Source organism: Physeter macrocephalus, chromosome 19, assembly GCF_002837175.3.
Source record: "Physeter macrocephalus isolate SW-GA chromosome 19, ASM283717v5, whole genome shotgun sequence".
In the NCBI taxonomy this organism is placed as follows: domain Eukaryota; kingdom Metazoa; phylum Chordata; class Mammalia; order Artiodactyla; family Physeteridae; genus Physeter; species Physeter macrocephalus.
The window spans coordinates 21,413,140-21,425,689 of record NC_041232.1 but is presented as its reverse complement, the minus strand read 5'-3'; positions in this window follow the sequence as shown (position 1 = coordinate 21,425,689).

The window sequence follows — 12,550 nt, the reverse complement described above, 5'->3', positions numbered from 1 at the left end:
ACACAGTCCTACTGTAGAGCACATGGAACTCTATTCAATATCCTGTGATAAACCATAATGGAAAAGAATATGAAAAAAAAGAATGTCTACGTGTGTATAACTGAGTCACTGCTGTACAGCAGAGATTGGCATGACATTGTAAATCAACCATACTTCAATAAAAAAAATAAATTTAAAAAATAAAAATAAATAGATTGTGGTAAACTAACCCAAATTTCTTTGATTCAGTCTGGGTTGAACATTAAATATAATACCAGCGGCTCAAATTTTTGTTTATTTTGTTTTGTTTTGGTGTTTCTGGAGTAGCAACCTTGCGGACAACTCCAAGAAGCTATTGCCACAATTTTTTCAAGTATGCTATTCATTGGATTGATAACTAGCAAATTGAGGGATAGATAAAACAACACAAGTCACAGGAGTTTAAAACGTTCAGGGCTCTTGATCCCTGGTGAACAACTTTTTGTTTGAGCCTGGAGGATTTATAGGGAAACAGTGAGAAACGCAAAATTTTAAAGAGAGAATGGGTTTTGTAAGACGAAGTGTATTACAGTGATTTGCTGTGCCTTCTTGTGGCCTTTTTCTGAGCGGCTGCATCTCCACATGTAAAAAGCAAAGTGATCTTGACTTCAAGCCAGTTTCCTCTCAAGCGTGGACTTGGGATGATTCCTCATTTAAGATGCTTCCACCCTTCACTGTCATCCTTTACCAACTTTCTTTAGGTGATTGTGATCCATCTGAGAGCTTAGAGTCCCCTTCATGGATCAGGGATACAAAGAGCAGACACGGATACAGGCTACAGACGTGGAAACAGCCTCTGTCCCAGCCACGTGCCTGAGATAGCTCAGAAGATGGCCAGCCCATCCCAATTTACTACCACCATCCTCGCTACTGGTAAAAGAACAGCTCAATAGGTAGCGTGCCTGTGCCTTTCCTGGGAATGTTAATAACATGTAGATTCTGATTTGGTAGGTCTGCGTTGGGGCCTGAGAGGCTGCATTTCTCATTAATTTCCTGATGGAGCTGATACCTGCATCCCATGCGGTGACCTCTCTTAGCTCAAGGGGGGGAATGAAACATTCTATCCAGCGAGACATCAAGCACTGAAATGCAGGCATTTCCTGCTCATGAACTGTAACAGCTAGTACAACAATACTGATAACAGCCACCGTTTGTAGACTCTGCATATTGTGTGGATATATAACATGAATGCTGTGAACCTCACCCCACCCCTGCATATGATGTTACAGATAATTAAGTACTAATACTTACTGACCTTTCCCATGAGCCAGGTATTTTTCTAAACATTTCACGTACATGAGTCATTCTGACCTTCACAACAAGCCTATGAGGTGAAGGGTTTTACTGTCACCGTTTACTTTGAGACACAGATATTCACATGGCTAAGTCTCTCCTTTTCTTCAGGTTTTTGCTCCAATATATTCTTAAAGACTCAACTCACCTCCTGTTTCAAATTGTCACCCACTCCCATCACTAGCAACCCCGATCGCCATGATCTCTTCCCTCGCTCTTCCCCACGGTACTTATGACCTTTCAGAATTTAACACAACTTAATTACTTCTGAGTTTTATATTTTGTTGTTTACCCTTTTATGAAATGTAAGATCTCTGAGCAAGTTTCCTCTATTTTTTTCCACTGATGTATCTTCGGCACCAAGGAGAGTGCTTGCAATACAGTGGACAGTCCGAAAACTATGTACTTGTGGAAGGTTGAATGAAGAGGTGAGGAATGTCAGGGAGGAGAGGGTACGTCTGGGACCGGCTGTCAGCCATGGTTGCTGTGGTGGGCGTGGTGGTGCGGACCTTGTTTGGGGAGCGCTGCTTACTTGGGTGGAAGCTATAGACTTGGGAAAGACTGAGAGTCACTAGAGCCCCTGAGTGCCACTGGCAATTCTCTCTACATCACATGCTAGCATGAAGAAGGTTGATTCCACCAAATCCCCTGCAAGGAAAGAGGAAATCGTTTGATTGAGTGGTTTAGCAACATGTAGATCAAAGAAATCAACCATAACATAAATTCCAACCCATTCAGATGGACAAATAACGGAATGCTCTCTGTTTTGGCCGTTTGTTTTGTAGCTACTTGTAGGTCACAGTGACTTCAAGATAAATGGTAAAACCTCCCCCCAAAACAGTTGAACAGTCAAAGGAAAGAGACTCTTGAGCGCCCCCGCCCGTTGCCCAATGTACTGGCTCTTGCAGACATTCTTGGTCGGGGGGACATTTTCTTCCTCTTCACTAACGAGAGGCTGAGGATGTAAGCTGTTGAAGAAGTCTGCTTGGGCGGTTGCACTGTGTTCATGTTCGGATACCTGACTGGAACATCCAGGGTCAAAGCACGTGGCTAGTGTTTGCACATCACAGAGTGTGAGCATCAGTGAACCCCGCACGTTGTTTGTGCTGATAAAAATAAGAAGTGTGGGCTTCCCTGGTGGCGCGGCGGTGGAGAGCCCGCCTGCCGATGCGGGGGACGCGGGTTCGCGCCCCGGTCCGGGAGGATCCCACGTGCCGCGGAGCGGCTGGGCCCGTGAGCCGTGGCCGCCGGGCCTGCGCGTCCGGAGCCTGTGCTCCGCAACGGGAGAGGCCACAGCGGTGAGGGGCCCGCGTAGCGCAAAAAAAAAAAAAAAAAAAAAAAAAAGTCTGATCTGCGCATCAGCGGTGCTAATGGAGAAGGATCCCTGGGAGTGAATATCACCGAAGAGATACTGTATCCGTGCGACAGGGGTGGGATTATTATCAGGGTCAACCTGAACACACCCAGAAGGATGTCAGCATCATTCTTGTAGCCCAGAGAGGGAGTATCTCTGACAGCACATCCTACATGCACAGAATAGTGACAGTGACAGCCCCAGCAAATGTGTCCCCGTGGAGGGGATCCTGACAGACTTGATTTCAGACCTGGGCATGGTGTTTTTGTTTATGGAAATTTGAAATGCCAGAAGGTGAGCCAGTTGAGGTGAGGGGTTCAGACCAAGATGGAACTCAGACAGTATGAAGCCTCACGTGAGAAGGACAGGCCGACAAAGGCACACTCAGTAGATATTTGGTGAATGAATGAATGGATGGATGGATGGATGGATGGATGAAAATGGCTAAATACAACACTTACTCTACCTTTTAAGACTAACCCAAGGTGGTCAGCACCCTGAGTACGAGAAGGGTGCCCCCATGCTGCAAATTCCTCAGGCTACTTGCCTGACTATTTGAGCAACACAGAACGTCTAATTCAAAATAGCATAGGTACAAAAGGGAGTTTACTGGTGTGACTGTCGGCGAGGAGCATTGTGTTTAGACAGGGCAGGGCTGGGTGGCTCAGACAATGGCACCAGGGCTCATCTCCTCCTGGCTCCTCTCTCCTCCATGTTGATGTCATTGTCGAGCTTCACACAGCAGCAAGATGCAACAGGGAAGGGCTCTGTTTTTCAGCTCAAGTCCTGTTAAAAGCATGTCTTCCTTCTCAAAAATAGCCAATAAATAAAACAAAATAAAATAGATTGCTTTGCTTCCTCATCTCATGGGGTCAAAGCCCACCCCCGGCCTTCTGGAGCCATGCCAATAAGATGCTTTGACTGCCTTAATATAAGGCACATGTTTACTTCCAGAAAAAAATGAGGTTATTCTCTGTAATATAATTAGATATTTTTGGTTACTGAGTGATTTTTTTAAAATCTACTAAAATTAGTGAATGTTAAAAAAAAAAAAAAAAAAAAAGCCTGAATCTAGAATAACAGAACAAACATGAGTGAAACCACATTTGGAAACTGATTATGCTTTGGCGCTGGAATAACAAATAAGTCGTTCTTATTAAGCTGGGCCTCAGTATTAGTCAATCTTGATACTTTTCCGTCTAACTCCAGATGCCCCTTCAGAAAAATCTCAGTACATCTCTGGGCAGTGAACCATGCTTTTGGATTTGATATGTGAACTGAAGTGTCATTGTCATTCTTTATGGAAAGGGTTGGAACTTGAGAGTTCCGTGGTTCTGAGTTCAAATACCACCTCCACCTGTCACCTGCTATCCAGGTGAATGTACACAGTACAACTCCTGTAAGTCTCAATTCTGTCCTTTGGAAAATCAGTCTTTCAAGATTAAATGAGTATAAATAGCCACGTTCATAACCCATGCAGTGCTAAAATACAAGCTATTTTCCCTTCCCTCTCCCTAAGCGGTCCTATCTGCACTGAGTGGGGATCTTTTGGAAACTGTAGCCAAACCAACCCCAGCCTGTGATCAAGGGGCTATAACTCTCCCTCTGCAATCCAAGTTTGAGGGTTTCAGCTCTTGCAAATCTATTCATTCTGTGCAAACAGTCTTGGGACAAATGATATACTTGGAGGAGCCAGTGTGCTTTGGGTTACTCAATCCATGATTGGAAAGATGCTGGCCCATTCAGTGCAAATGGTCATAAGATTTCAGTGGAAAACACCAACAGTGGCACTAATGACGCTGCTTTTCTGAATGCTTCAGAGGAGACGGCCGCCTGCAGAGTGCTGCCTGTCTTAGGGGCCAGCCTTGCCCCTGGGACACACAGAGAAAATCAGTACCTCCTTGATAAGTTTCTCCTTTAGAGCCAATTTGTAACTTTTACCTCTGAAGACACACAATCAATCAAACATGAGCAATTGCTGAAGTCTGAACTGGGCGCCGGTTTCTTATACATCAAAAGTTTGGAGGAATAATTTCAATTCCAAGATGTACTTTCCGTAGCTTGTTCACTTGGAAGGTGCCCGTTGCCTTTGAGTTGAAATGTAGCCTGCCCTGGAATTTCGTAACAATGTTCAATGTTTAATAGAAGCGTGAAATAACATTTCTTTGGCTCATCCAACTTTTATCGGACAGATATTTTTGAGTAGCAACAATTTTATCAGGCCCTCCGTTATGTGTCAGGGGAAGAGCAAAACACTTCATTCCTGCCCCCTTGGGGAAATCTACTATCAAGTAAAAAGTCAGATATGAAACAATGAATTTCAAAATTTATCATTTAATTACATTTGAGATAAGACATCAACTAGAAGTGCATGATGCTTTTTTCTTTAATTTATTTATTTTTGGCTGCGTTGGGTCTTCGTGGCTGCACGTGGGCTTTCTCTAGTTGCGGCGAGCGGGGGCTTCCCTTTGCTGCGGTGCGCGGGCTCTAGACGCGCTGGCTTCAACAGTTGTGGCACGCAGACTCAGTAGTTGTGGCGCACGGGCTTAGTTGCTCCGCGGCATGTGGGGTCTTCCCGGACCAGGGCTCGAACCCGTGTCCCCTGCGTTAGCGGGAGGATTCTTAACCACTGCGCCACCAGGGGAAGTCCCTCCGTTGGTTTTTGAATAAAGTTTGGACATTGTTAGCATGAAAGAAGCAAGCAGTCTGACTCTTCTCGTCAGGGTGAGAAACAAGTTGCCATACCTCACCACTACCAGCACCAAGTAATTCCTCAAGAAATACAAGCTTCATTAGTAAAGATAACGATTCCCGTCTTGATTTCCTCCCATACTAAAGCCTTCAGTAACCATGGTTGCTTTTATAGTTCAGAAACAATCGTCTTAAGTTATCAAGCAGAAAAGGAACTGCTGTCATTACTCCACAGGGCCACAGGGGGCAGTGTTGAAGAGTGGTTCTGTGAGGATCTGCAAACTAATTAGCTGCTGCTCAGATACCAGGGTTCAGGCCACGGTACTGGTCTTTCTGGTTCATGTGCAGTTTTAGCCATCCTTCTCTAGCTCACCGTTGTTGTTGAAACTCGGCCGCTGTTCACCGGTGCCAAATAGAAACGCAGAGACAGAGTTTTGGGTGAAGCAGAAAAGAGTAGCTTTTATGGTTTTGCCAGGCAAAGGGGGCCACAGCAGGCTAATGCCCTCAAAACTGTGTGTCCCCCGCCCCTGGAGGGGGTAGGGAGGAGTTTTATAGCAATGGTTCAAAGAGGAGGGCGTGGTCAGCTTGTGAACAGTCTTCTGATTGGTTGGTGGTGAGGTCATCGGGAGTCGGCATCATCAACCTTCTGGTTCCAACCTGTCTGGCGTCTACATGCTTGCAATCAGCATAGAGGTAACTTCTCCCCCCTGGTGGGGCTTTCAAGTATCTGCCGAACAGCTCGAAGGACGTGGCTCAGAATATTACCTATAGCCCTTGAGGAGGAACTAAAGGTCCTTGACTTTGTTTAATAGCTGAAGTATTATTCTTTTTTCCTTTCTGCATGTTCTCACTTCTCTGATGAAATTTCTTCTTTGACTAAAGTTTTTCTACAGACAAAAGGCAGGTGGAGGACATGGGTGGGAGTCTATTCTGGGAAGGCCTCATAGGGTCCTGCTAGGTTATACTATCTCTGATGAATACTCCCAGAATCAGCTGTGTTATTTTGAAAACAGCTCTCTGAGTGGATCTGTATGACCTTTAGCTGAGCCGGGTCACTAGCTGAGACTTGCGTTTTCCATGAGTTGATTTTATTTTGGGCAAATGTACCCCTCAGAGTAGAGGAATTAGGGTATTCGCTTCTACCTGACCAGGAGGTCCTGGATTCCTTATGAAAACTGAACCCTTTGCTTTCCAGAATTAATTTTGTAAACCAAGAGGGTGATGCCATTTTTGCTCAGCCATTGGAGTAGAAGCTTTTTGAGGGAATACACTCTGTCCTTTCATAACCCCATTTACTGATTCGAGTAGAAACCCAACCTTTCGATGAAATAAATGGATGATGAATGAAGCGACTTAGACGTTTGTTATATGAGGATTTTAAGCAAATAGATAGTTACATAACTAAGAGGGATGGTTGAGCAACCCTTGTTGAGTCTTCATTTCCGTGGCTGGATGAAGTAGGGCCAGTATCATTTTAAATACGCTGTCAGGAGAACCCCTATAATCTCGGTCTTAAGAGACATCCTGGTTTGTACTATAATAGTCTCCTAAAGATGCCACGGGCCCCTATTAAAAAAAGAAAGAAATTTTCTCATTTTAAAATACAAAACACAAAACATAAAAGCATCTCAGCCTCAAGCTGGTCATGTGGACTAGCTTACTATCTACCCAGTAACAATGCTTAAGTCTGCGCCTTACATATGCATGTGTAAAACATTCTTGACAACACTCCAGACTCCCTGGCCCTTCTGTTTACAACCTTGAATAAAAATTATGATCTAACTTCTCTGCCTGGATCTAAGTGGCCAAACTCCACTGGGTAAAAGGTCATGCAAGAGGGCACATCTTCATCATTTGAAATCAGTGCCCTCAATGCGGTGCAGAAAAGCCCGCCACGTTTTCTGCTTCCTGCCACGCTGAAAATACATTTCCGCGTCCCCCTCTATTCCCTTCTATCCTCACATACCATCTTATTTTCAGCAGAGGAGTGTGTCTCTTATTTCACAGAGGTAATTAAGCACTTCAAAATGTTCTCCCAGCTTCCTTTTACTGAACTTAGGGTTCTGCTTATAAATGCTCCCTTCCATCCTTTTCCTCCTGTTAAAACGAAGGGACTCTCTTCCTTTCTAGGGTCAATTCCTTCGCGTGTTGGCTGGTGCCCGTTCCAGATATCCTCTCTAGGGCCTTCCATGGTCGTTCTTCTTTCTCAGAATCAACCTCTCAGCTAGCTTCCTCCCATCTCCTTACTAATGTGTGTAGTTTTCTCTGTTCAAATCAACTACAAGCGAAGCAGGCTTTCTTCAACTCCATATCCCCCTCCATCACTTTCTCTCACTTGCTTTTCAGCATAACGCTTCTTGGCGTGATGAAACAATCTGTCTACATATTTCTGACTCAGCAAATGATTTTCGACCTCTTGCCATCTGACTCCCCTATTCCTTCATCGCTCACTCAAAATACCTCTTCACAGGACTCCATACCTGTCGTTTTCCTAAATCTAATAGGTGCATTTCAAAGCACTTGTTCCAATCTGCCTACTCCTTCTTGAAGCACTCTCTTCAGCTGATTTTCTTGAGTCCACACTTCCCTGAGTTTTCTGCCTCCTTTTGGTTCATAACAGGTAAGTCTCGGTTGGAGGCTTCTGACTCCTGTACTCAGCAATTAGATGTCAGAATTTTTCAGTGTTGGTTCCAACACGATCATGAAGGCCAGGAGTCAGAATTCAGAGGCTCTTTGACTCCAAAGACTGGACTGATTAATCTAGAGCTTAATTATTAATTATTACTTAATTAGTAATTAATACTTGCTAGTTATTTGCCTAAATGTCTCTCAAAAGAAAGAATATAACACAACATTGTAAATCAGCTACACTTCAGGGACTTCCCCGGTGGTCCAGTGGTTAAGACTCTGCCTTTCCAATGCAGGAGGCGTGGGTTCGATCCCCGGTTGGGGAACTAGGCTCCCATATGCCGCGTGGTGTGGCCAAAAATAAAATTAAATTAAATTTAAAAATAAATCAACCATACTTTAATAAAAAGAGGGGAAACCAGATTAAATTAAGAAGCAGGATACATTTTCCCCTACATTTAGACCAGCTATCAAGGTAGTGGACATAGGGGTTTATGCCAAAGTCCTGGCCAGGGATACAGATGTTGCATAGAAACATTAGGCCAAGTGACCTGAGACTATAAGAGAGACTTGGCAGGGCGTGGGTCCAACAGGGAACAGAACCCTGAATACAGTTTTGGAGGTGAGAAGAGGCTTACAATAATCGAACCCTTTTGTTGGGGGCTGAACTGTGTTCCCCAGGCCTTGATATCCCTTCTCTATGTTCTGTAGCATCCTGTCCTTGTCTCTACTTGCTGTCCTAATTTTTGTAGGAACTAATTTGGAAAACAGTCAGGAAATGCTTACCGCCTTTCTCTTGCCCGAATCGCTTGTGTGTGTTCCAGCCACGATCCTGGAATGTAGCGAACCCTTGAAAATTGAGGTAGTGGCGGTAAAAATCACAGTGAAAAACTTGAACCTCCTTTGTTCTTGGCTGGATGGATCCACTCACAATTGCCAGAACCTCATTAACAGCTACGGTATCATAAGTAAAGAGTTAAAATGAATGACACAGAAAGGTATTGTAACAATGCTAGCCTGTGGCGTTACTTGTGTACAAAAGCTTCCACAAGTTATACCCATAGAAGTCTCTGCAAACTGGCCGGTCGATGATCACAGACGCAGTAGATCTTCCACCTGTTACTTTTTCTCCCCCTCCCACCTTCTCTCTCTCCCTCCCTCACTCTTATTTATTTATTTTGGCTTTGCCATGAGGCACTTTTCCCGTCTTGATTACACTACCTTAAAACGAGGGCTATAATGAATGCAACGCAGATACAAAGATTTTTTCAGGCAGGTCGTTACACACGCAAGCTGTGATATTGTTTACGCGGCTGGGATTCTCCTCTCATTAATAATCTTATAGGAAGGATCCTGGTTAATGAGGAATGGGGCTGAAAAGGAGGCAATGAATGGACTAAAGAAATAAACAAAAATGCACGGTGTACATAACATCTTAAAAGCCAACTGGGTTGCACAGCTAGAGGGTCAGCAGAAATTTTGGCTGCAGTAACTGGATCTGGTCATACACTGAAGTCCCATGAAGTCTCCAGTTTTTCCAGTCCTTTTCTGAATCTGAATGCTGGTGAGTAACCCAGGCAAAAGCTCACAGCCCTGTGTCCTCTGGTGCATTTCCATAGCGCTGAGCCCTGTGAACATGCTGGGACCACCTGGGCTTTAGTCTGCATCTTGTGGTTTAAAAAGACAGAAAGCTTCCCCCAGCTGCAGCCTCTCTCTGGGCTCAGATCTCCCAGTGTGTGCCAAATTGTTTTATAATTTCTTATTAAGTAGCAGTGAAATAAAAACACACAATTAGGACCAATTTTAATTATATGCTGCCCTCCCAAAGAGGACTTAAATTACAGGTAAAAATTAGACAGTCAAATAAAACCCAGGGAAATAACAAGGAACAAAGAGAAATCTCCAAAGATCCTGGCACGGAGAGCAGGTTTCAGATAATTAGAGATAAACGCGGAGATTTGACCGCTTGGCTTTACTTCTAAGAAGCTGATGTTCATTTTAAAACGTAAGTCTGATTTTTTTTAAAAGAATCAATAAATTCTTGTAGTGATGGGAAGATATTAAAATAATTCATTATATTTAAATATCAAAATGGAAATTATAGCTTCATGCTAGCAAAAGTAGCATATGATAGCAACACTTACATTCAGGTATGACTCTTTCAAACCCGCTATCAAAAAGTCTCACGACCCATAACAGAACTTTATTAATTTTAACTTTATGAAATAGGCAATATTACAGTATTGTAAAAAGAAAAAACATGTAGACAAAGGAATCCAACATTTGCATATAGATAGAAAAGAATTCAGCTTCAGATGACTAGTGGAAAATAATGATTTTCAATATTTCCAGCTAATTTTCAGTAAATTATCATTTAGGAATGTCACTGTCATGTTATCTAAATATGTAGATTGATTCTCTCTTAGCTTATCATGTAAAAAATAATAATGAAATTGCTTTCTCCAAGAAACCGCTACACGATGTGGTTGAAACGCCAGGAGAACATCTTTGGGTTTTTGCCGCGTTTTAACCAAACCCAGGCAAAATCTATAAAGTATGTATTTTCCCTTCACGTCATTTCACTACTTTTGACTCAAATTCATAGATTTTTTTTTTTAAGATTTCACTGTATATTTTATTAGTACACAAGCACAATTAATAACAAGTATAACAGGTACTACGTGTCAAATGCCAAGAAATTCTGCTTATGGAGGCATCATTGTCCTTCATCCAAAGTCATGGGGTCGCTGAGTAGCAGGGGACAGAATCTGAACCCGGCTGGAGCTGGTTTCAAAGGCCTAGCTCTTTTTTTTTGTTTGTTCATTTCTTTATTTTTTATTGACGTACAGTTGAATTACAATGTTGTGTTAACTACTGCTATACAGGAATGTGACTCAGTTATACATACATATATATATATGTATTCTTTTTCATATTCGTTTCCATGATGGTTTATCACAGGATGTTGAATAGAGTTCCCTGTGCTCTACAGCAGGACCTTGTTGCTTATCCATTCTATTTATAATACTTCGCATCTGCTAATCCCAAACTCCCACTCCTACCCTCTAAATTAGTTTCTGCTGTACAACAAAGTGAATCTGTTATACATATACCTATATCCACTCTTTCAGATTCTTTTCCCATACAGGTCATTACAGAGTATTGAGTAGAGTTCCCTGTGCTCTACAGCAGGTCCTTATGAGTTATCAGTTTTATATATAGCAGTGTGTAAATGTTAATCCCAATCTCCCAATTTACCCCTCTCTTCCCTCACCCCCTAGTAACCATAAGTTTGTTTTCTGCATCTGTAACTCTATTTGTCTTGTAGATAAGTTCATTTGTACCCTTTTTTTAGATTCCACATATAAGCAATATCATATCATATTGAGAGACAAAAGGTTTTGACAATGGGAATTCCTATTTTCTAATCATAGGACATATTTGACTATAAAAAGAGGGCATCACTGGTATCATTTATTGCACAGACATTTAAGGAGCCCCTGGTACCGGGGTTAGGCTTGTGACCTTTGAACCTGCTGAAAATGACATGTACCTGAATACACACTGTTGGCTCCTCGCTTTGTTCTGCTTCAGATTTCCCCGTTCTTGACATTCTACTGAGATTCTATTAAATGATGGGGAAAAAGCACACAGACTGCCTGGTACTTTTTCCTCAAGGGAAAAGGTATTAAATGCAACATCTGGGCATTTCTCCAAGTATCATACGAGGGGCTGCGGAGGCCTCTGGGTGTGGCAGTCTAGACTTTCCCTGGGAGCCTTCTCGGGATCTTCGGAGCATGCCTCCCGGAGGTGGTGGGAAGTTTTCCACTTGGAGTCGTGTTTAATGTTTATGTGTCTGACTCTGGGCAGGCGGTTGGCTGGGACTGCTGTGGGGACAAGGAAGGGCTCCTGCAGGAACACGTCTCAGGTGGCTCTGAGGATCCGATTCCCCGTCTGTCAGAGGCTCAAGCTCGTGGTCATCAGGTACAGGAGGTGGTCAGCAGACCCGGAAACTGGCATCATCATTCTAAACATTCTGTGCCATGAGTAAGTAGCACAGACACCACAGCACGTGTGGAATAAGCCCGGCTCCTTCTCTGTGACTCGTGGAAATGTCAGTATCGGGTACTCGACCAAGCAATGCGGTGCAAAGCCATCGAACTAGGCCCCTCAATACAAGGAGAAACAGATATATTTGAAAACCAACGAAACCACTGAAATGAAATATGTGACGGAGCAGGACTGCCCTGGTATCTCACACCTGCTCCCCAGGCCGCCGGCAGCACGGGCTGTCCTGTGCATTAGAAGGAGCGCTAGGAGAGAATGAATTAAACTTGTTTCCTCTGAACTGATGACTTGTGTTCTACAACATGCACTACCTACAAAATCAACTGAAGCTAAAAATAAAATGAATGAATACTCTAATTTGAAGCACAAAATGGATATAAACAATATGACTATCTTTTAGGCCAAAGAAGGCAAAATCCCTCCCCCCCTCCTCCTCCCCCTCCCCTCCCCCTCCCCCTCCCTCCTCCCCCTCCCCTCCTCCCCCTCCCCTTCCTCCCC